At 40.3% G+C, this 22052-nt stretch overlaps 1 pseudogene; it reads right to left on the reverse strand.

Moving 5' to 3' along the window:
• Positions 1–377: 377 nt before the first annotated feature.
• LOC131675940 (folliculin-interacting protein 2-like) lies at positions 378–21605 on the reverse strand (annotated as a pseudogene).
• Positions 21606–22052: the final 447 nt, after the last annotated feature.

Consider the following 22052-nt stretch of genomic DNA (forward strand, 5'->3'; position numbering starts at 1 on the left):
TCACACTAGCTTTGTTCCAGTACAAGGAAATCACTCCGGAGTAAACAGGAGCAAAAAATTCTTGCTCCTTTTTACTCCGGTTTGCTACCAGAAGAAGAGAGTAAAGGAACGATTTTCTCCGGAGTGCTTCCAGTTTCTCCTGGAACAGACCTACTGATAGCTGCTCAATTTCTCACGTGTATATGTACATGTATCTGTCCGCCTAGATTGAGAGAACATTCGAAATCAAAACCCCACTGCTTCTGGTCGGATATACGAGCAGCAACGACAAATCATCTGAATACACCTCTATCGAAGACTGCATATCAAGAAGACTGCTAACTCTGTCCAGAATCTGGAGACAGTAACAGCAACGCCACTTGCGGGTACTTCCCATAGTGATGCACACACACATATACACTTTTACATTAAGCTTCCTACCTGCAGACAATAGAGGTGCTGTAACCTCTGTCGCTTCTCGTTTGTATGGGGGAAGGAAAGAGATATCAGTCTTCTTAATATGTAGTCTTCGCCTCTATGCTAACCGGATCTAATCTGCCGTATACTGCCCATAAACGCAAAAGAGTCCCATGTGGATTTTTGTCGAAAATGAGTTATCCGTTGGATTGTATTCTGTATCACCACTGAATCACAATGCACAAATAAGATTACCGGGTTTGTTTAGAAAATATCAAAAAAAATACCAAAACATGGTTGTCCCATCCATTTGGCTCAATGGATGGGAAATCTTGAACAGCGTTTTTCTCGGCTTGCTGTTTTTCAACATGGGACTCTTATGCTGTTATGGGCAGTATATGCGAGAGTTAACTTACATCTCCTTGTTTATAATCCTGGTACCGAATGTGGAGACTCCCAAGTTCGGCACCAACGGGCTGGAGTGTGTGGTGTTGCAGCAGACTGGTGCGTATTTATCTGTGAGGAGAGGAGTACCGCAGCGAGTTTCCCAGGAGGGGATGCTACCGCTAGCAATGTTTATCAGTGGCGAAAGGGTCTGCGTTACAAGGCTGCTTGGTCCGATCAACGTTCCCTTTGTGATCGATGAAAACGTGGAGCTAATGATATATAGGCGATATGTTTCGCCAATTCCTATTCACTACAACATGGACGCATGTTCACAAATTGGCGGAATTCGGTCCACTAACCGAGTAATTTTTAATCGGTTCCAAAGATAGACAATATTTATGAAGCCAAGCTTCGCCGAAGGATTAAGGTGTTTTATTACCTTGTTTTACATCTTTTTGGAGTACGATGTGTATCTTATCTGAGGACAAAGTCTCCTAACAGGCGATAGTACTTTTGTCATTATACGAGAGAACAACGATTTCTAATTTGTAGATCCAACCAGCGGTAAAAAATACTCCAGCTCCGATACGTACTGTCCTTTAAGTAGAATTTACTACTTTGTCAATCAGGACAACGTCTAGGGAAATATTCAAAAAGAGAACCGGGTGTTCCTGACGCAGCTAGATGTGAACAAATCAGCCTACTGAAGACCGCTATTCAATCGATCTCATGAAGCTCCCACCGGTTGTATTCACGATGGAATTTACTTGTACAAAAATGCACTGAATGTACGAGATTTGTAAAAAACTATTGAAAAAAAGATTGTTAAGAAGATTGCAATCTGGAAAACGCACCGTAAAATTACATGGAACCGGTTAGTTTATGAAGCTATCAATTGTGTATTCTCGGATGGTATGCTATAGCAAAAAACGCAATAACTATATTCTAGTTTCAGCCATATAAGTAACCAACTTGCATACGCCCTTCCCAACTTTCAGTCGGACACTAGTCTGGAAACTAATACGAATGGCAATCTGGAACTGTTCAGTCAACTGTTATCCTTTCTTCAATAGTATATACAATATAAAGTATGCTGCAATTTAAACTTTAAACTTGCTTTTCTAGAAATCAATATATTGTCACTTAGCCCGGTCTGACATAACTCCGACCAGTTCGCTCTCAGCAAGACTTATTCATTACCAGCCATCGAAGTTTAGTCTTTGGTCGTGGTTGCCGAACGAACCATCGCAGATCCGGATCGCAAGAATCTGGGGGATTTGTGTAATCCTCTATTTTCTCCACAGTTATTTCCACCAAACCTTATGACACTGTTGCTATAATTTGTATTTTTCGTAATTTTGCAGTTTTATTACGTACGAAAATCTGTTAGTTTACACTGTACATCAGGTCAAGGAAAAGCATTTTTGGTTAAAGTTAACAATTAACATAAGGAGCGAATAATTATTTATAATCTTTTGCGCAGCGAATGCCTGCTCAGCTTTATACTCGTCGAAAGCCTCTACGAGGACAACCCGCTTGATCTCGCTACATCTTACGAAGTAAGATAGCTCATTTAGAATTTTATCCATGGTATTGCTCAATTGGGGGCTTCTGCAGATTTTTCTCGACAGTTTCACCGGGTGTCCGACGGTTCCATACAAATAGCTACATTGGACCCACAGTACGATGTACGGGTGATTGGTAGTTAGTTTGCACCGCTTCTCCTTCTATCGCTGTATTGTAGCACAATCTGTATCTGCTTCGTAAGCAGAACCACTCACAGGGGCAATGGTACTCACCCAGCCCAGGTAGTACTTTAATATCGCCGTTAGTAGTGCGCTGATGAAAAAATGTGTATCCTTAATGTCGGCCAGCAATAGCAGGTAACAAAGATCGTTCATAAAATTACTATCAATTTTAAGCGCAGCCCGATTAGAACATGTACTGCTTTGAGTTCCAAGAGTGCACGCACCACTGCTTAGCGTTAGCCACATGGAATTTACCAGTTTGGGTACAGTAAAAAAATCCACTGGGCACTGCTGCGTTATGCCGGCAGCCAGCATTATCTGTAGTAATAAATTAACACAACTGTTTGAACAGGTAAGTGAAGGGTTTCTATCAAGCCTACCTGGAGTAACTGCGGCTACCTGTAGCTTGCGTTTTCCGCCGCCATTCTTAAACGACACAGCATTGATTCAAATATACTCATGTGTTCCGAGCTGAATGCTTCAATTTCCTGCAGCATGTCATCGTTTAGTTGAACGCACAGCACAATTCCTAGACGTGCCTTTTTGTGCAAAGGTCTCCCGTGATAATTGGTTGCAGTGGAAAGAACTTCCCCACTAAACGCTTTTTGTCTAGTCAGTACTATGGTTTCACTATTCCGTCGATTTTTACCACCGGCGCAACCATCGCTCGCTGTCACTTGACTGCTAATGTTCGTATTGACCTCGATGAAAGCTGCCATACTGACTATAGTTGTCTAAACTTGTGCAATTCAGAGGCTGTGGAATATCAATACTGGTATCTAAACTAAGTCTTCGAAATCACTAGAAATTGATGCTAGACTGCTTCGGTGCGATGGCGTGGTTGACATGATGAAAACGCCCAAGGTTCCGTTCCACCATACCCTGAGTCAAGGCCACTTTTGGTTGAAAGTCTCGGATCTGCCAGATGCTCCAAATGCGCAAACTCGATTGGCAGTGGTGGCCTTTGTCTGTGGTTGTACGAAGTATCATATTACGTCAAAGTGGACGAAGTAACAGTAAACGACCGTAGTGACGTTGTACCTATGGAGCTACGATCACTTTCCGACGTATGTCGGCCGTTGTATAGTGCATTCTGACCGATACTTGGCAGTTCATAGCCCAAGTAGGTGGAAGTGGATACTTTTTTACTGCTGTTGCTGCTACTGTTGGCTACTGAAACACGTAAGCATACTTAATGGTTTTTCGAGTTTTTAATCAATGTACCTTCAAACTGCTGTCCTGGAAGACTATAGGTACAGAACCAAAAATCATTTCGGCCATCGACGTGGTATCGCTTTTGGTATAGCTGTTGTGCTGATATAAAATTTTGCGATGATAAAATTTCCCACGCTGTTGGATCGCTTTGTGGCTTTGTATTGCGGTACTGCAAGTGGACGTTGTTGCTGCATTGGATTCGCCGGAAATTTTCTCGACCGCACTGGAATCAAACAGTAGTTTACGACCTCGAATGTCACATTCGCAGACAAGAACACGAACCTGGTCAGCGGTGAAAGTTGATTCTTCTGAGGTATATTTCTGTGTTGCTGAACTAGCACTGCGCTTCTTGGTATACTATAGTTGAAAACAGATTGTTGAATAATGCAATATTTATAGTCAACTGATTTACTATCCTCTCTTCTTGTTTGTTTTCTTACTGTGTCTAGACTGTGTCGAGCAAACGACCTGCTTCACGCAAAGATGTTTTAAATACAAAGACACGCGGACAAATACACTATTCTCACTGAATGGCTGATAAAACAATCGAAAAATATATTTTTTTAATTTTAGGACAACATACGTCGTATTACCATGAGATTAAAATTGAGGTTGTCCCATCTAGCTACTATAGTTTGCAAATGTCACTTTGTGTCGCTTGTAATGCGAAATTCGCGCCGGTGTGGGCACACATGCGAATCGCACTGTCGCAGGAAGCGCGACGAAATCGCTAAGCGAAATTTTCGCAGTCGCTGCGACATAATCGCGTCAGTGTGGGGGAACCTTAAGTCAGTTTGAAGGCCATCAGACATGGAATCTGTCATATAGGACGTGAACGACAGAAGATTCGTAGATGTTAAACGTTTCGGCATAAATCTATGTTGAGCCTCAGTGATGTAGTGTTTGCAGTGATTGAAGATGGGTTCCAACACGACCATTTCAAATAGCTTAGGAATTGCGCTTAGCGTAGTAATACCCCGGTAGTTGTCAACTTCTTTTTTATCTCCTTTTTTGTAAACTGGCAACATGAAGGAGGTTTTCTAGAGGTCGGGAAATACTCCGGTTGAGAGCGACAAACGAAATAGATGTCAAAGAGGTTCCAATATACCGATAGAGCATTTTTTAAGAATAATAGCTGGTATACCATCTAAGCCTGCAGAGGTTGAAGCCTTCATTTTACCAATCGCCAGTTGTACCATATTATTGTCGATATTGACAGAATTCAACAACTGATATGATTGTGGAACATCAAGTGTCGCACGGGAAACCTGGGACGGTGCCAATTTCTCGTTGGAAAATACGCTCGTGAATTTTTCAGAGAATAATTGACAAATTCCTTGAGAATTAGTGCTCATATGCCCTCCGTAGCCCATCGTTTAAGGTAACCCGGACTCCTTTCTTTGCTCGTTTACATGCTTCCAGAATGTTTTAGGATCGGACTTCAATCTGCGTTGAACGTTCCATAAATAATTAGCATGGCACCGCTTAGCTGTCTTTTTATACACTTGGTTAACATATACGTAATGTTGTCGTAGCACGTAACCCCCATGCTTAGAGTACTATTTCAGTACGGCCCTTTTAGTCGATTTTAATCGTTTCAACTCGTTTGCCGTTTGCCATACTGGGTGCCTAGAGTGATGGCCGGTACTTTTGGGTATATAGCATAGCTCAACACGTTGGAAAAATTCTGGGCTGCTGCGTTGACATCATCATTGTCCAGAATTTCGTTCCAGTGAATATTCGACAGAAAATCAATAATGCTATAGAAGTCCACTCTTCTAAAATTATAGCTGACTGTGTCGAAAGTGTCACAGTCATACTCCACACGATTCGCTCCAAGCAAAATATTCAGGAGAGGGTGGTGTCTAACAATCTTCACCAGGGGGAACGGTGCTGCGGGTAATGTTGGCGCATAATCAGATTTGCTCGAAAAGCAGAGATCGAGGATTATGTTGTTCTCGTTCACCACGTTATTCATTTGGCACAGAAGATTCAGGCTGTAGCAGTCAAGCAAACTGATAATGCCAGCATGGAAAGATGACAGTTCAGGATCCGCGAACATGAATCCATCAGTTGCGGTGGACCATTTCAATCCGGAGAAGTTAAAATCACCCACGATCAAAATCTCATCAAGAGGGTTTGCCTGAGTGGAGATACGTTCAAGTGACTGAGTATGTGCATCAATCAATGATAGATCGCGTGTCCGGTCAGGTGGAAAATAAACCACACAAAGAAAGAGTTCGTAGCCAGCCAGTTTAATTCTCACCCAGACCTGTTCGACACAGGCCACTAGAATATCCTCGAGCAGTTGACTTTTAAACGACGATGGATCGCGACAAGCACCTCGCCGCCGTCAGTCTTGTGACTGTTGCGTGAGCTACGATCAGTACGGAAGACATCATAGTTTGTGCCAAATGCTTGCACTGACAGAGTGCTTGCACTTAGCCACATCTCTGTGAGCGCAATTATATCGTAACACTCATCCGAACTTGCTACCAAATAATTATCGATTCATGTGTTCATACCGCCGACGTTCTGATAATATATTTGCAGGTTACAATACCGCTGTTGGCTGGAAGCAAGGAGCGGATCAGTGTTCGCATTGAAAAAATCGGTTTCGTACTTGCCGTTTTCATCGATCTGGAAGATCCCTTCACCGCTCCCGCAAACAGAATACCTTCGATGCACTCGGTCCCCAAATATCCTGAGAACGCTGTCCATCATGAAATGCACGAAAGTACACCCCTTTTGGCCAAATCGAGGAGTCCAGAGCTTTGTCCTTATATTTCAGATCGACACCGACTTTGAAAGACACAAACGCTAATGTTTTCAAATCAGTGTCCTTTTTTACCAATTTCTTCACAACAGGCTGGCAGTCAGGTAAACACTCGCGAACCAAGGCAGCAATATCATCCTATGAAACCTTCGGTGCAATACGGGATAGGTACACCCAATACTTGTCCGCTGGTTTTGGTACTGTTTTGATGACTCCATTTTCAATGGATGAGCGCGGGTCTTCTCTCCGGCAAATCCTTGGTGACAAGTTCACGAAGGCGCTTTATATTCGGATAAAGTGATCTTGGAACACTTACACTTTTACACCGACGAGTCAGGTTTCGACGGCTCTTTGGCTCCAGTATATTCAATCAAAACCTTACCGCCTCATTCAAACTCAATGGTCCTTTTTCAGCTTACGGCGCATAACTCGCTGTTATGCAGTATATCCTCGGGATTATTGATACTTTGCCAACAGATTATTATTTTATTGTTTAAGACAGCCTCAACTCAAGAAAGACTCTCCGTTCGATGAACCCTGAAAGCACATTGTATATTTTCTGGAAAATTATGAGAGCTTCTGCGTGCTTTGTCTGTAAGATCGTATAAGATTACCTTAGTTTGGGTTCCCTCGTATTGCTCCATGCCAGGTAATGAATATTTTGAAGGAAGACGAAGCTTACAGATTTTCGGTTCAAGAATATTTCCAAAAGGAAATCTGCAGTAGCCTGCGATATTTGGGATCTTACGACAGTTTGACAACTTGACCCTTTTCTGATGGTGGTGTAACATTCGCGCAAGACTGTCCAGCAACACCGATTCCGAGGACTATTTGATGGTTGACTCACCAAGTAAAAGGCAATTCTGTGCAATCTCATGTGTAAGCTCTTTTTTTATTTCAATTATAGAGGTTTTAACCTTAAGGTAATTCGCCTCTTCGGGTTAGAAAAGTCTCTTAGGAAAAATTTCTAACCCTATGTGCGGGGTCGGGACTCGAACCCAGGTGCGCTGCGTACAAGGCAATTGATTTACCAATACGCTACGCCCACTCCCTGTGTAAGTTCAGATTAGTCCTTTGTTCCTCAGACTTATTGATAAAGGATAAAAAAAAACATTCCAATATTCACTAAACATTCCAATTTTCCATTTCCAGTGTCTATAGGTAGTTCCGGTTCATGTTTTATACGTGACCGCAATTATAAATTCTTATTCATGTAATAAGGACTTTCCTATAAAAAGCAATTGCAGCTTTCGGAGTTGCTACAAAACTCATTTGTGGATATATTTTGTTGAATGGAAATACGCGCTAACGTACCTATGTAACATATTTCTGCATGAATTGGGTTACAAAATTGAGTTTTGTATTGATTGCATAGCCGTTGTAGTACAAGAAAGGTATGAAATAAATTTGAAAATACTACGGAAAAAAACGAAACGTAGGTAGCAACAAGTATTTCAAATAAACTTCCTCAGCCGCTTCGTCCACTTTCATGGGCACACCATATATGATATATAACATGCGGTCATAACTAACTGAAAAATCAGCATATGTTCATCAACAATAAATATATTTGAAGTTCATCTTTTGTTCCATAAACCAAACGAATTATCTTTTTCGGTTTTCCAAATCAATGTAACAATTCACAAGTAAAAGTCACTAAGTAAAGTCTACATTTTCAACAAATAGCATCCATTGACCGTTTAGAAATGATTTCTCAACAATGTGCTTGTGCAGAGAAACTAGTTTGTCGCTTACAGTCGTTCTATACTAAGTCATTCCACACTAAGTTGGGTCAATGGACTATGGAGTGGCACAAATTTCTGCCCAAAGGCTATCTTTCTGTAAGGTATATAATATATTTTATATTGTGTTGCGAGCTTTCGTAAAAAATATTCAGATTGCATTTTGATATTTTTGTACAGGTACGAAACATTTGCATATTTCCGTACAACCATTGGCCAAACTAAGTGCAAGCTTATTGCATTTCTCACGCGCACGCAACATTAGCGCAACATGTGCTGAATATACATTTAGGCGTTTATTGTCAGCAACATTTTGTTTGAAGATTGTTCTGTATTAGCATATTCCTAGCGATCTGAATACGTAAAATCTCTGAAGAATTATGGAGATTTGATAGCTTCAAATCAATATGAACATAAATCATTCATGATGAATGCAAAGTTTTCCAAAGTTTTTTTTTTTTCTTTTTACACAAATGCATCTCCTCTTCGTTGCAAATTTTTGGATCAAACTGAAAAGTGGGCACATGACTGTTGGTTCATTGAGCATGTTTACTCATTCGGTCAATCACGAAGTGAAACTACGGGCAGTATACCTAAGCTAACCTAAGCAAACTGAAAAGTGGGCACATGGTCTTCGGAAATGAAATATTCTATATTCGATGAGTTATTTATAGGCATTGTATATCGATACACTGCCCATAATCGCAAGACAGTCCCATGTTTTACGAGATCCCCTATCTACATGGGACTGACTTGCGATTATAGGCAGTGTATCAATATACTTACTAGGACACATAGAAGACGTTTGGGTGCTAAATGCTTCCTGGTCTGATGGTATCAAGGAAAACGTGTTTAATCCACCTAACAGTGTAATGAGACATTTCTTATAACTCTTATCACTCTTCGGATATTATATCGTTTGAGAACATTTAGAACTTGATGCTTCGCGATGTTTTTGATAACACATACTACATGGGATAGTGGCAGAACTCAGAGAATCGCTCAAATCAGCGTAGGACAACATCAGTGCTAGAAATCTCAAACCAAATCAATGGGAAAGCGAAAAAATGGCCCATAAAATAGACATACCAACGAATTATTGCTAATGCTCTGTTAATAAAATATCTATATTGTGGTGGGAAAACTGAATTTTCCTAAAGGGGTTATATATTGTACTGAGCCAAAAAAATCGAAATTTTTTTTTGAATCGATTTGAAGTTTATACTTTACTCAAATTTCCAACGCGACTGAGAACTAAGAAATCAACGCTTTTTCTTGAAAAAGGTGATACTAGCAGTGATACCATTCAAAGAAAATTAACAGTGAATATTTCCAGACTTGGTTTTATTTCCTATTTAAGAACTATTATGTGCACAGTGCTCTGAAAATCTAGCGAAATCGTCTTAGGGCACCAGCGGGTCTGTAAAGAATACTAAAAATCAATTTCTATTCCATAATTTTCAGTTCAGCAATTCGAGAGATCGTGCTCACCGCAAGCCATGAAAAATAGACTACGTTGTGAAGCGATGGTCAGTATTTATTAAAAAAATCACGGTTGAATAAAAAATTAAACTATTAAAAAATTTCAAATAGTTTATAATTTTCACAAACTTATTAGGAAAAATTGTTTAATAAGCTTTCGTAATATTGTGTAGGAAAAAACCTGAAAATTTCAGTATTTTCTCTATCTGCAACATATAATCCCTTAAGTATACCAATTAATTGGAATACGAATTGGAAAATGAAATGTACCTATTAATGTTTAACCCATTTTTATCAGTCTCATGGCGTATTTTAGGCTGACAAAATGGGGACATTGACTAAATCGGGCAATTTTTTTTCTTTATAATAAACTGAAGCTGTTAAAATATTCTTCTCGTCCATTGATGTAGTCTGATAACTATTTCTGATTATGATGAACTTTTTATTTTCGCATATATACCGATATACCGTCAAAATTATTTTATCAAATGATGCGCTGTTTAACGTTTGTAAAACTCATCGAAGATACTAAACCTCCGAAATTGGCGGTTTCAAAATGATGCTATCTTGACCTTAAATTACTGTTTTTAAACATTTGACCTATACATATAATTGGTCATACAACAAAAATCAAATGCTCATCAAAATCGATCAGAACCTGCTAGAGTCGAATGGAAATCGTCATTTTTCGTCCAATCAATAAAAAATTCAATAGCAGCTGATGGGAAGGTTGTACCTTTCATTTGAGACTAACTTTGTGCAAATCAGTCCAGCCATCTCTGAGAAACAGAGGTCACATTTTTTTCCACATACACACATACACACATACATACACACACAGACATTTTCCGATCTCGAAGAACTGAGTCGATTGGCATATGACACTCGGCCCTCCCGGTCGGGATTAGATTGACGAATTTTAGAGTGAATGAGAAAGGGGAAAACATTTTTGGCAAATGTTGAAAGTTATGCATTTTTTTGGTGAGCAGTTCTATGTTTCATAAACATTAAATCAATTTTATCTTCGCTTTCTATTAAATAAAGACCCTTATTACAGTACATCTCTACAAAAACAAGCTCAATTTGAAAATAAATCTGAGGATTATGATTGATTACAGAACTCTGGAATTTTCTATTGGAATGTTTTCAGGCAGGAATTTGATATTGATGCAATTAGACAACTGTGAAATCAAGACCAATAGATCAGTTACATATCAGGACCCCATTCCGACAATTTATCAAAAGTCCTCATGATGTTTACAACAACAGGTTATCAATCTACGGATCAGATAATTGTTATTGTAATATTGAATTGAATCAGTCAGCATCAATAAATTTTCAACTTCAATCCAATATTTTTTTTGGGTGTGGTGGGGGGGAGGGTTGTATGGTGTACCCCAAAACCTTCTCTTGGCTACGCCGTTGCTTGGAGCTATTTATTTCGCTTTTCATTTTCCGATATGTTTCAGATCGATCCGATGGTTATAAGTTAGAAATATTGCAGTCAGAAGGTTCGCACAAATGAACATTTTAGTACTGATAAGTTATCAAGTTCCTTCCAGACAACTTGGAAGTAAAATGAAATACAAAATTCGTTTTATCGAAATAATGTTTAGCTTATTTCAATGGATTATTACTATATTGAACAATAAATAGGCGACAAAGAGTAATCAACAAATAACAAGCCATAACTTTTAAAGTATTCAAAATAGATATTTAATGTCTTTAGCAAAGTTATTCGCAAAAGTAAGAGCTACAAATTTTCTGAAGGCATCATTTCGATATAATCACTTCCAAGAAAATTTGTGAAAATATCTCACTCATAGGGGAATTAAAAGAAAGGGCATATTACCTCCATTAAATTCTCCGAAGATACTATTGACCTATAATAAGCCGTTTTGGCGTTAATAATAGATTACATGTTTTTGGTCATATTTCTGGCAATGGGAAATGATAAAAATCTTTCGTCGGCATTTAATGTTAAATATCTCTTTTGATAATAGTCCGATTTCAACAATCTATAGCTTGTTCGAAAGGTATTCGTTGAAACTGTCTAAATATATATAAATTGTTAATCTATATTGTCAATTTCGGCAGATAATTCAAAAAAACTGCAAAAAACGCCATTTTTACGCATTCACACATTCATATCTTGGAAACTAAACATCAGAATCAAAAACAAATTAATAGCGTTCATACTGTTTTTTAGTTCTTTCATTTAAAATTGGTTTGGATAAGATCGGTTCAGCCATTGCTGAGAAACACGAATGAGAATTTGTCCGTTACATACACACACACACAGACACACACACACACACACACACACACACACACACACACACACACACAGACATTGTCCCAAATCGTCGAACTGAGTCGATTGGTATATAAGACTCGGCCCTCCGGGCCTCGGAAAAAATCTTGAAAGTTTGAGCGAATTCTATACATTTCTTTTATAAGAAATGTAAAAATGGTCTCATATTGCCACGAGGCAAAATCGCTATGTGTTTTTAGTACAAATAGGATTGTCAGGAGAAGATTGGAGTTCCACAATGAAAGTGGTGAATCAAAGCTTTGCTTTATCTCCGTGATTGTTCCAAATTTGGTAGATTAACTATTTATCTGACCGATACACCATACCTAATTGTTTTTCCTGCTAGCAATCATGATTTACTTAGAATCGCTACTGGAGTAGTTCATACATTGGCGGATTATTTGGGTTCTGTTATAATATACTAGGTAGCAGATGAACCTTGTATAATAAAGCGACTCTACAAAATCGATGAATCTAGCCTGTTCGTTGCATACATATAACACTCGGTTTGTATAACCAGTGGTTTACCTAGGAGCCAGCACTGATAGGGCGCTATCATCACAATATTGATCCCTAAATAACATAACGACATACTTTTTGCAAGCAATTTAATTCATATTTCATAAAATCAGAAGCATGCTGGGGTATTTCTGAATAGATGAAAAATTGCAATAGGTGAGTATTTTACTGATTTGTTGAATAGAAACATTATAAAATAACGCTAATCAGATCTGATGAATGAAACTATGTTATCGAGAATATTGCATTTATGAAAGAAGTCTATTCATGGGTCTCTATATCACTGATAAAAATGTGTTGTACTTGTTGCATTCTTGCTCTTTTTACTCACGACATACTCTACAACATTTAGTATGTTGCGCAACGTGTCAAGTGATGCTGGTTTATTTTATTACTTTTTATGCTCATTTCCCACTCCGGTACTCCCTTAAGATAAATTCCAAATTTGAGAAGAGACTAAGCATTATCAACAGTGAAATTATAAATCAGCAAAACTCTTTACGTGAACTAATGCACAGAGATAACTATGTAGTCACAGAAAACAAAATGATCTTGATTATTTTTCAACTCGATACACTGTTAGAAACACTAAAATCAATCGAATAAGCAATTATGTTAGCCCAAATTAATATTGTAAACAACCTAATTCTCACTCGTAAAGAAATTGAAATTATAGCGCAGGAGATTTCAAAGCAGGACATACAAATTCAAAACCCGGACGACAACAGCAGTTATCTGACTACAACCGTTTTGCATACAGGACCCACAGTCATCATTAGCGTGAACATTCCACAATTTACACCTACGAAATACGAGAGAGTTATCATCCAACCACTGCCATTAGCCAACCGAACAGTCAAACTAACACACAGCACGGCCTTCGTAAATCAAGACGAGATCCTAGCCATCACCTCTCAATTTCGAGAAAACCACAAAATAACAATATGTGAGAGAAAGCAACTTGTTGACATCAAAGATGATCTATGTGAAGCTCCACTATTCCGAGGAAGTTATGGACAGTCTATTTTTTTGGAAAAACCTCCTTCAACTGAAATAAAGACAATATCCCCAGGAACGCTACTGGCTATAGCCGTTCACCAAGACGTAAACGTCAATAGCACCTGCGGAATTAATACAAAGAAGTTGACAGGAATCCATCTTGTAATATTCCATAACTGCTCATTATACATCAACAATGAACTCTACGAAAATTTCGAATTTCGGTTTTACCAACCTATTATCCTACCAATAGAATCAACAAAAATCAAACCATTGCAAATCATCAAACACATCAACATTTCTGAATTGCATGATCTCAATATCAGAAACAGGCAGCACTTGGAAGAAATCGACATGAAGCACAAAATAGAATTCGCATCACTCAGCATTGCTGTCTTTCTCATATTTGCATTCCTGTTTTTCGGCGCAATAAAATATCGACACTTCACCAAATTAGCGGATTGCTCGGGACGAGCAATACTTGAGGGGGAAGCAGTTAAGCGCGAGGCCGCCTCCAGCACCAAAAATGATGACTTGAACAAACCCACCGAGGCAACAAATGTAAGTTCTGGAATCGATGAGCTAGCGTCGCGTACACGTACACCATCGTGTGAGCCACCGTCACCAAGTGCAAGAACAGCAGTTTGAGGGACTAAGCCAGGGCCTTCAAGTTATCGAGTAATAAAATAAATTTCATTCAGTCTGTAACGTCGGTGTAGTGAAGTCATACTTTTGATTTAGATCTTTTTTAAAAAGTGAAATCCTTTAGTATATTTCTTTAGTTATATATATATATATATATATATATATATATATATATATATATATATATATATATATATATATATATATATATATATATATATATATATATATATATATATATATATATATATATATATATATATATATATATATATATATATATATATATATATATATATATATATATATATATATATATATATATATATATATATATATATATATATATATATATATAATATTTATTTTCTTAGTACATTTAGTGTAATAATAAATCAAATATATATGAAGTTTTTTTGGTAACAATATTGGTTTTACCACTTGAACTAGTTCATATTTCTGTCCCTGGATGGTGCTTTAGACATTACAAAAACACAATGTGAGAATTTGATAGAAAATTTAATTGTCTACAAGTTTGCTGACAACTAAAAATTGATCTGAAATCAACCGGAAAAGTTGTTTAAGATTTTAACGAAGTTATATCTATGATAGTTTAACATGAGGCCTAGTGGTTTGGAAAAATATTTTCTCGCACTTATTTCACTACCAAAAAATAATTGGGTTTAGTGACATGAACATATTTGACGGGATTCATTACAACTTCTTCGTTGACAATTCCTATTGACCTTCTGAAAATTAGGATGTTTGACAGAGACAGAAAACTATTTACGCTTTTGGTTCAAGTTTGTAATCTTTCCCGATAGGTTCGAAGGAACTACCATTCATCGGAAGGTATTGCTTGGTTACAAGGGTTTGCTTACATTTATGTTTTAGAAAGGACCAAACATCGCATAATTTAGGTTATGATCGTTCAAGTCAGCTATTATAATTCTGTTGAAGACGAAATGTTGGGACACACAGTTTATAATTGAACGCAAATCATAGAAGCAACTGTCCAAATTAGTGGTTAGCGTGAAACGATTCATTAAAACTTTTTCCGCAAAGTATATTGTTGTAGTTGGATTTTACGACCATTTCCTATCAATTATGCGAGAAATCGTTAATCAATTGATCCTATATTATGCGAAATGTATTACTTTTGAAAACAAAATATGCTTTGAGTACAAGAAAAACCTTATATACATACAAATTCACGAATATATCCCAAAAAAAATTATCTTGATCCAAAAACTCAAAGTTTTATGTTCACTGTTTGTCACATTGAGTTAATTTTGCAAAAGATAATCAGCGTTTTTAACCAACCATTGCAATGAAATTCGCGAAATATTGCAATGATGTTAACAGTTTGTTCAAATATAAAGGTTGAAGTTCAGGACAAGTGAATTTTATACGAAGATGCTAACAAAGTAGGAGGTTCATGCAAAAATAGTTATCAGTCATCCCCGAGAACAATCGAAAAAATGAAAAAGAGGGCATACAGCATTGAAAAAGCTGTTTCTGCGGGAGGAATCTCACACCATCTTGGAAAAAATATTAATATCATACTAGTTTGGTCAACACTTATCTAAGACTTATCATCCCAAAAATAATTATGGTACCCTATATCAGGTGGAATCTGGAATTATAATTTTCAGCTAAAAGATGAGACTTTCCAAGCTCTCAAATTCCGCTGAATGCAACGTTCAATTAAACACAGGTATTTGGCAAATGAAAAAAGTGTGTGTGAATTGAATTACAAACCACTAGGGTTTCTGTGAAACTAACTTAGACTTAGACTTCGTTAAAATATTAAAACACTTTTCCGGATAATTTCAAATCGGTTTTTAGTTGTTAACAAAGTTGTAGACAATTAAAATATCTATCATATTCTCACTTTTAGTGTTGTTCGAATGTCTAAAGCACCATCTAGGGATAGAAATATGAACTAGTTCTATTGTAAAATCTATGTTTTCACGAAAATCGGTTTTTAGTTGTTAACAAAGTTGTAGACAATTAAAATATCTATCATATTCTCACTTTTAGTGTTGTTCGAATGTCTAAAGCATCATCTAGGGATAGAAATATGAACTAGTTCTATTGTAAAATCTATGTTTTCACGAAAAAAAACTTAAAAAAAGTTGCTCTAGACCCCCCGACGGATTATTTCGATGTTGGTTTCAAATGAAAGGGAAAAGCCCATTCTTTCATATCCTGAAGTTTCAGAGATGCTGAATTTTTTTTGCATAAAGTTGTTAAAAGAAGACACCGTGTACGCATACCAATATAGCTAATGCAGTGCTCTTAATCATATATCTAAACTATAAATATACAAGAATCGAAAACTATTTTATATATGGACAAGATGCGTTTTTGCAACGGTTTTTCCAGTGGCATTGTTCATTCATAAATAGGCTTTGTAGTATGTACCTATTAGTAGAATCAAAATACTATAGGCTGAGTGGAGATGAATCACGTGAAGGGGAAATTAATCAATGAATTGATCGAACGTAAATAATAAACTTTCGTTGTGCAATTTAGTAACAAATTAGATCTACCTACCTACACATTCGCTCAAACATTGAACCCAAGCGCGCAAAACAAAATGAATCAACGCAGATGGGTAGAGCGAAAGAGACGACTAATACCACGACACTATGTTAACGGTGTTTGCAAATGAAGCTCGCATCTACAAACTATTTTGTGTACGAATAATTATACATAAAAGTGTGCTGGAAACGAGCACAACACAAAAGATAGCATAGTGTTTGAACGGATAAACTCAGTCGCATTCACTGGGTAGCGTACCTCCACAGGCAGTGTAACGGACTTCTATCTCAGCTACACTGGCTGTGAAAACACACAGCGCAGTGAACTGTCGTTCAACGGGCAACTGAACTGCTTCGGCGAAATCCGTCCGTTTAAATAGTCGATGATGACGTCATTCATAGAAGCGCAGCGCGCTAGGTACACAAATCTGTCGTGCTGGACTAGGGAAGCGCTATCTTCTGTTTGTAAATGCGCGATATTTTGACTAGGTTGTTCATTATTTAATTTTTAATGCCATGATATCAAAAATCTTTGGGTTTATCTATTGGAATCTATTCTTAGAAGTATTTCGGGGCGATATTCGCATAAAATTTGAAAATTTATCTTGAGATGGCTGAATTATATGCGTTTTAAATTGGACCACTTTTCGTTACATACCATTTTTGTAGAATTTGCAACGTGCACCTGTATATCGAAAACAAAGACATAGTCCTACGTCAAAAGGTAGGAAGTGGGATACATATTGTAGAAATTGACATTATCGTTGGTTGGTTGATGATTGTGGGGGATATGCACACTTTATTGTAGTGGTTTCCATCTTGTAATCGCAGGAGCGAGGGGAGGATAGATATTTCGGATGATTATTGGCTCTCCGATGCTGTCATGATGTTCTGGATGGACGGTTATGAAGAAAGGTATGCATCGTAGACTCGTGAAGCAATGCCATAATGAAAATACAGGAAGAGGTTGGCGAGGTTCTACTGTGAATTAGAGGGGAAAATGTATTAAACTTGAACATCAATAATTTTCAAAAAGATGTAGATAAGAAAAATGTAGGGGTGGTCACGGCTTGCCAGGACGTCCCGGACTGGCACATAGGGTGTTCTACATCTGGCCCGAAGGGAATCTGTTAGTTGGGACCTGGCAACACGGTACTCTTTTTTTACAATGGAGAATACATTTACGTACTAGCCCAGTACACGTGCTATTAGTAGATGCAAAGCTAACACACGGGGTGTACTGGGGGTATGTCGGGCTCTAATGGTGACGCAGCCATTAATACCGACTAAACTCCATTGGGCTCCGCCATTGTTCCCCCTAGGGACTACCTCTCGGTATTACTTCTGGGGGAATGGCTGTACTCGATGTACTCATTCACTCTCGCTCACGCGTTCATACGTCCTGTATGAGGCTTACTTGGGTGCTCCCTCTGTCGCACCTTGATTCACTCTCTAACACTCCACATGAGGCTTACTTTTGAGCTCACCTTTTACGTTACTTGCAAGGCTGACTTGTGTGCTCGCCTTTTTCATTCCTTGCTAGGCTTAGTTTTATGCTAGCCTCTAACGTACCATGTGAGGCTGACTTGGATGCTCACCCTATCACCTGGTTCACTCTCAATCGTACCACTCTATTACACCCCTGTCGCTCCCCCTGGCATCCCGTGTGGGACATTTTTCTTAGGCCCCACTTCTGACATACCATTTGAAGCTTACTTGGGTGCTCACCGTTTTCATACCTTGCGAGGCTGACTTTTGTGCTCACCTCTAACATACCGTGTGAGGCTGACTTTTGTGCCCACCCTTAACATGCCGTGAGAGACTGACTTGGATGCTAACCCTTTCGCTCCTCTGCCACGCCACGAGGCATCGATAGCTAAGTCCCAACATACTACGCTACGATCCTCCCATCTTGACATGAGGCAGTCCACATATACGCCTATACACTCGATCTTCTGCCTTGCTTCGGGGTGGCTGGGTTTACCCCTTAAGCGGTTGCCAGTCGCTGCGCCAAACCTACCTCGGCATGAACAGACCATTCACTCACTTTTCTGCGCTCGGCCTTTTTCGCTCCAACTAACCAATCACTAGTTAGTCGTGCCCGTCGTCTGTTGCTCGGTACGCCAAATTCCCTGTAGCCTACTGGCAATCTGAGTGGTTGCAGTCGAGACTGCGTTCCACTTCTCCAACGATTAACACATCCGCTGAATAAGGGTATCAGGGGTTGTGTCCCAGCCACAGACGTCAAGCATTGCTCTTCTTTCGACGTCGAAACGAGGACATACGAACAGTATGTGTTCGGCAATTTCGTCTACACCTGGGGAGTCAGGGCAGGCTGGGACCTCCGCGTGCCGAACCTGTGGAGGTACTGTCGGAAGCAGCCATGGCCTGACAGGAATTGTGTCAGAAGGAAGTGAACTTCCCCATGGGGTCTTCCCACCCAACTCGATATGCTAGGTATCAGACGGTGGGTCCACCTACCTTTCGAGGAGTTATCCCATTCACGCTGCCACCTGGAGACCGACATCACCCTGGTGCGCTCGCGGGCTCCTCTATTTTCACGTAGCTCGAAGCACTCCTCATATTCCCGAATGACCAGTCCGACTAGCATCATGCTCGCTATCACGCAAGATGCATCGTGTGATACCGTGCGATAGGCAGATATCACTCTGAGGCACGTCACGCGGTAGGTGCTCTCGTGCTTCTGTAGGTACCTGGTTACCCTCAGTGCTCTTGACCATGACGGGCTGCCGTACCTGAGGATAGATACGGCTACACCTGCCTACGTCTACTGGTGCACACCTTTGAGCTGTTGGACATCATCCTCGATAGAGCCGCAACAGCAGTCGACGCTTTGTTGCATCTATAGTCGACGTGGCTGCCGAAGGACAGCTTGTCGTCTATAATGACTCCGAGAGACTTCAGACTCCGCTGTGAGGTGATCGCAACTTCTCCTACATGGTTAACTGCATGTTGTGCCGACTTGCGTTTGTTGACGATAACTACCTCCGTCTTATGCTGAGCGAGCTCCAGGCCTCTCGCGCTCATACATTCCTCCACCGTGTTGATCGCGTGTTCTGCAGTTAGTGCTTCCTCAGGGATTGACTCCCCATAGACCTCCAAAGTTACGTCGACGGCAAAGCCGACGATCTTGACCCCAGGGGGGAACTTCCATAGCACCGGGCCTAGGATCGAGCCCTGCGGGACTCCGGCGGTAATCGGAACCCTTTTCTGACCGGCATCGGTCTCGTATAGCAGTACGCGGTTGTGGAAGTAGCTTTTCAGGATCCGGTACAGACCCACCGGTAGGCTAAGCCGGTGTAACGAGAGTTGATAGCGTCCACTGTGGACTTACCCTTCCGAAAGCCAAACTGGTGCTTGACAGGCCGTCCGTACCGTCTGCGTACGGGGTTAGCCTGTTGAGGATGATCCTCTCAAGCAATTTGCCAGTCGTGTCGATCAGACAGATTGATCTGTACGCCGATGGATCGCCTGGCGGCTTCCTGGGCTTCGACAACAACATCAATTTCTGCCATTTCCATCTATCGGGTAAACGGCACTCGTCAAGGCATTTCTGCATAGCTAGCCTGAGCATGTTCGGGTACGCTATGATCGCTGCCTTGAGAGCGCTGTTTGGAACTCCATCCGGCCTTGGAGCTTTGTTCATTGCTAGGGAATTAGCCACTGCGAGTAGTTCTTCATTCGTCACTGGAGCCACTATTTCGGCCGTGCCCGCACTGTATCGTAGTGCAGGTGGCCAGGGGCTTGTGGCTCGAGACGGGAAGAGTACTTCGATAATCGTCACCAACCGGTCCGGAGACCGTTTTGAAGATGAAGAGCCCTCTTTGGTCTTGGCCATCACGATTCTGTAGGCGTCACCCCACGGATTCGCGTTGGCACACAGTTTGTCGAAACACGCTCTCTTGCTGCTTTTAATGGCCTTGTTAAGGGCCAATTTCGCAGCTCGAAGCAGTTCATGGCGGTTCTCTCTTGCATCCTCGGTGCGAGCTCTTTGCATCCTACGTCTAGCTCTGAGGCAGGCTGATCGTAGAGCTGCAATCTCGGCACTCCACCAGTATACCGGGCATCTGCCGTTTCTTGGCAGGGTTTTTCTCGGCCTAGTGGCGTCGCACGCGTGTAATAGAACGGCTACCTACGCATCCCCGCTTAGACTGTCGGTGTTAGCCTCCAGTCCCAGGGCCGCGGTGAAAGCTTCGCTGTCGAAGTGATTGGACTTCCACCCGCGTACCTGGCAGGGATCTCCCGCCCTCGGATGCTGCACACCATAGTTGATCCTAAAGCAGATTGCTGAATAATCGCTATGGGTGTAGCCTTCGTCTACCGTCCATTCCATGCCTGGAACCAGACTCGGGCTGACAAATGTTACGTCAATCCATGCCTCCACTCCGTTTCTACGGCATATGCTAGCGGAGCCATTATTATTGTTCAATCTGAACCTATATGCAAAATATTGGATTGATACTGTGTGTGGTTAAACTACTCGTCGCTATCAACTACAGATCTAGATCACTTTTTTCACTCGGTATAGCCAACCTTAACAGGCCAGAAATATATATCATTGTCATTCCTATTCATATGGCACTTACGAATAAACGCACGCTCTTATCGGTCGCTTTAGTTTCGATAAAGTAGACACATTTTTATCATGGAACATCCTCCGGGAACCGGAATCAGCCAAGGTAGTGGACAGGTCTGGAAAAGAGGTAGGAACGGACGACGGACGTGACCTTACTATTACCATACCGAACATTGGTGCCGTGACCAGGATTGGTGGTCACAGGAGTTAACCTCGAAATCTCCTCTTACTTCGTCCATGTGGAGGGCTGAGCCATAACCTCACAATCGTCGGGAATAATAATTTTACAAGGCCTACTAAAGACAGGCACCAGATTGATTTCCTAACAAGCGCGCGGAGTGCAGTTCGGCATGGCATCCGACAAGAAGTTGAAGCAGAAGGAGTTAAAACGTCGAAACGTAATGGATTCGGTGGATCGCATTGCGGAGTTTTCGGACAACTATGATCCAGAAAGGGACGTAGGCGAACTGCCGTTGCGACTGGAACGGTTGGAAAAATATTTCGAGCTGTTCGAGACGATTCAAACTGAATACGAGGTATTGGATGATACGGATCAGTTCTTGAAGGTAAATTTACGAACAAGGGCCAGGTTCGAGGAACTTTACTTTCGGGTGAAAGCAAACTTGATAACGAAGATGCCACAAGCCGCCATGGTCCAAGTACCGATTCCAAGCGACCAAGCACCG

This window comes from Topomyia yanbarensis, chromosome 1 (genome assembly GCF_030247195.1).
Source record: "Topomyia yanbarensis strain Yona2022 chromosome 1, ASM3024719v1, whole genome shotgun sequence".
Classification (NCBI taxonomy): Eukaryota; Metazoa; Arthropoda; class Insecta; order Diptera; family Culicidae; genus Topomyia; species Topomyia yanbarensis.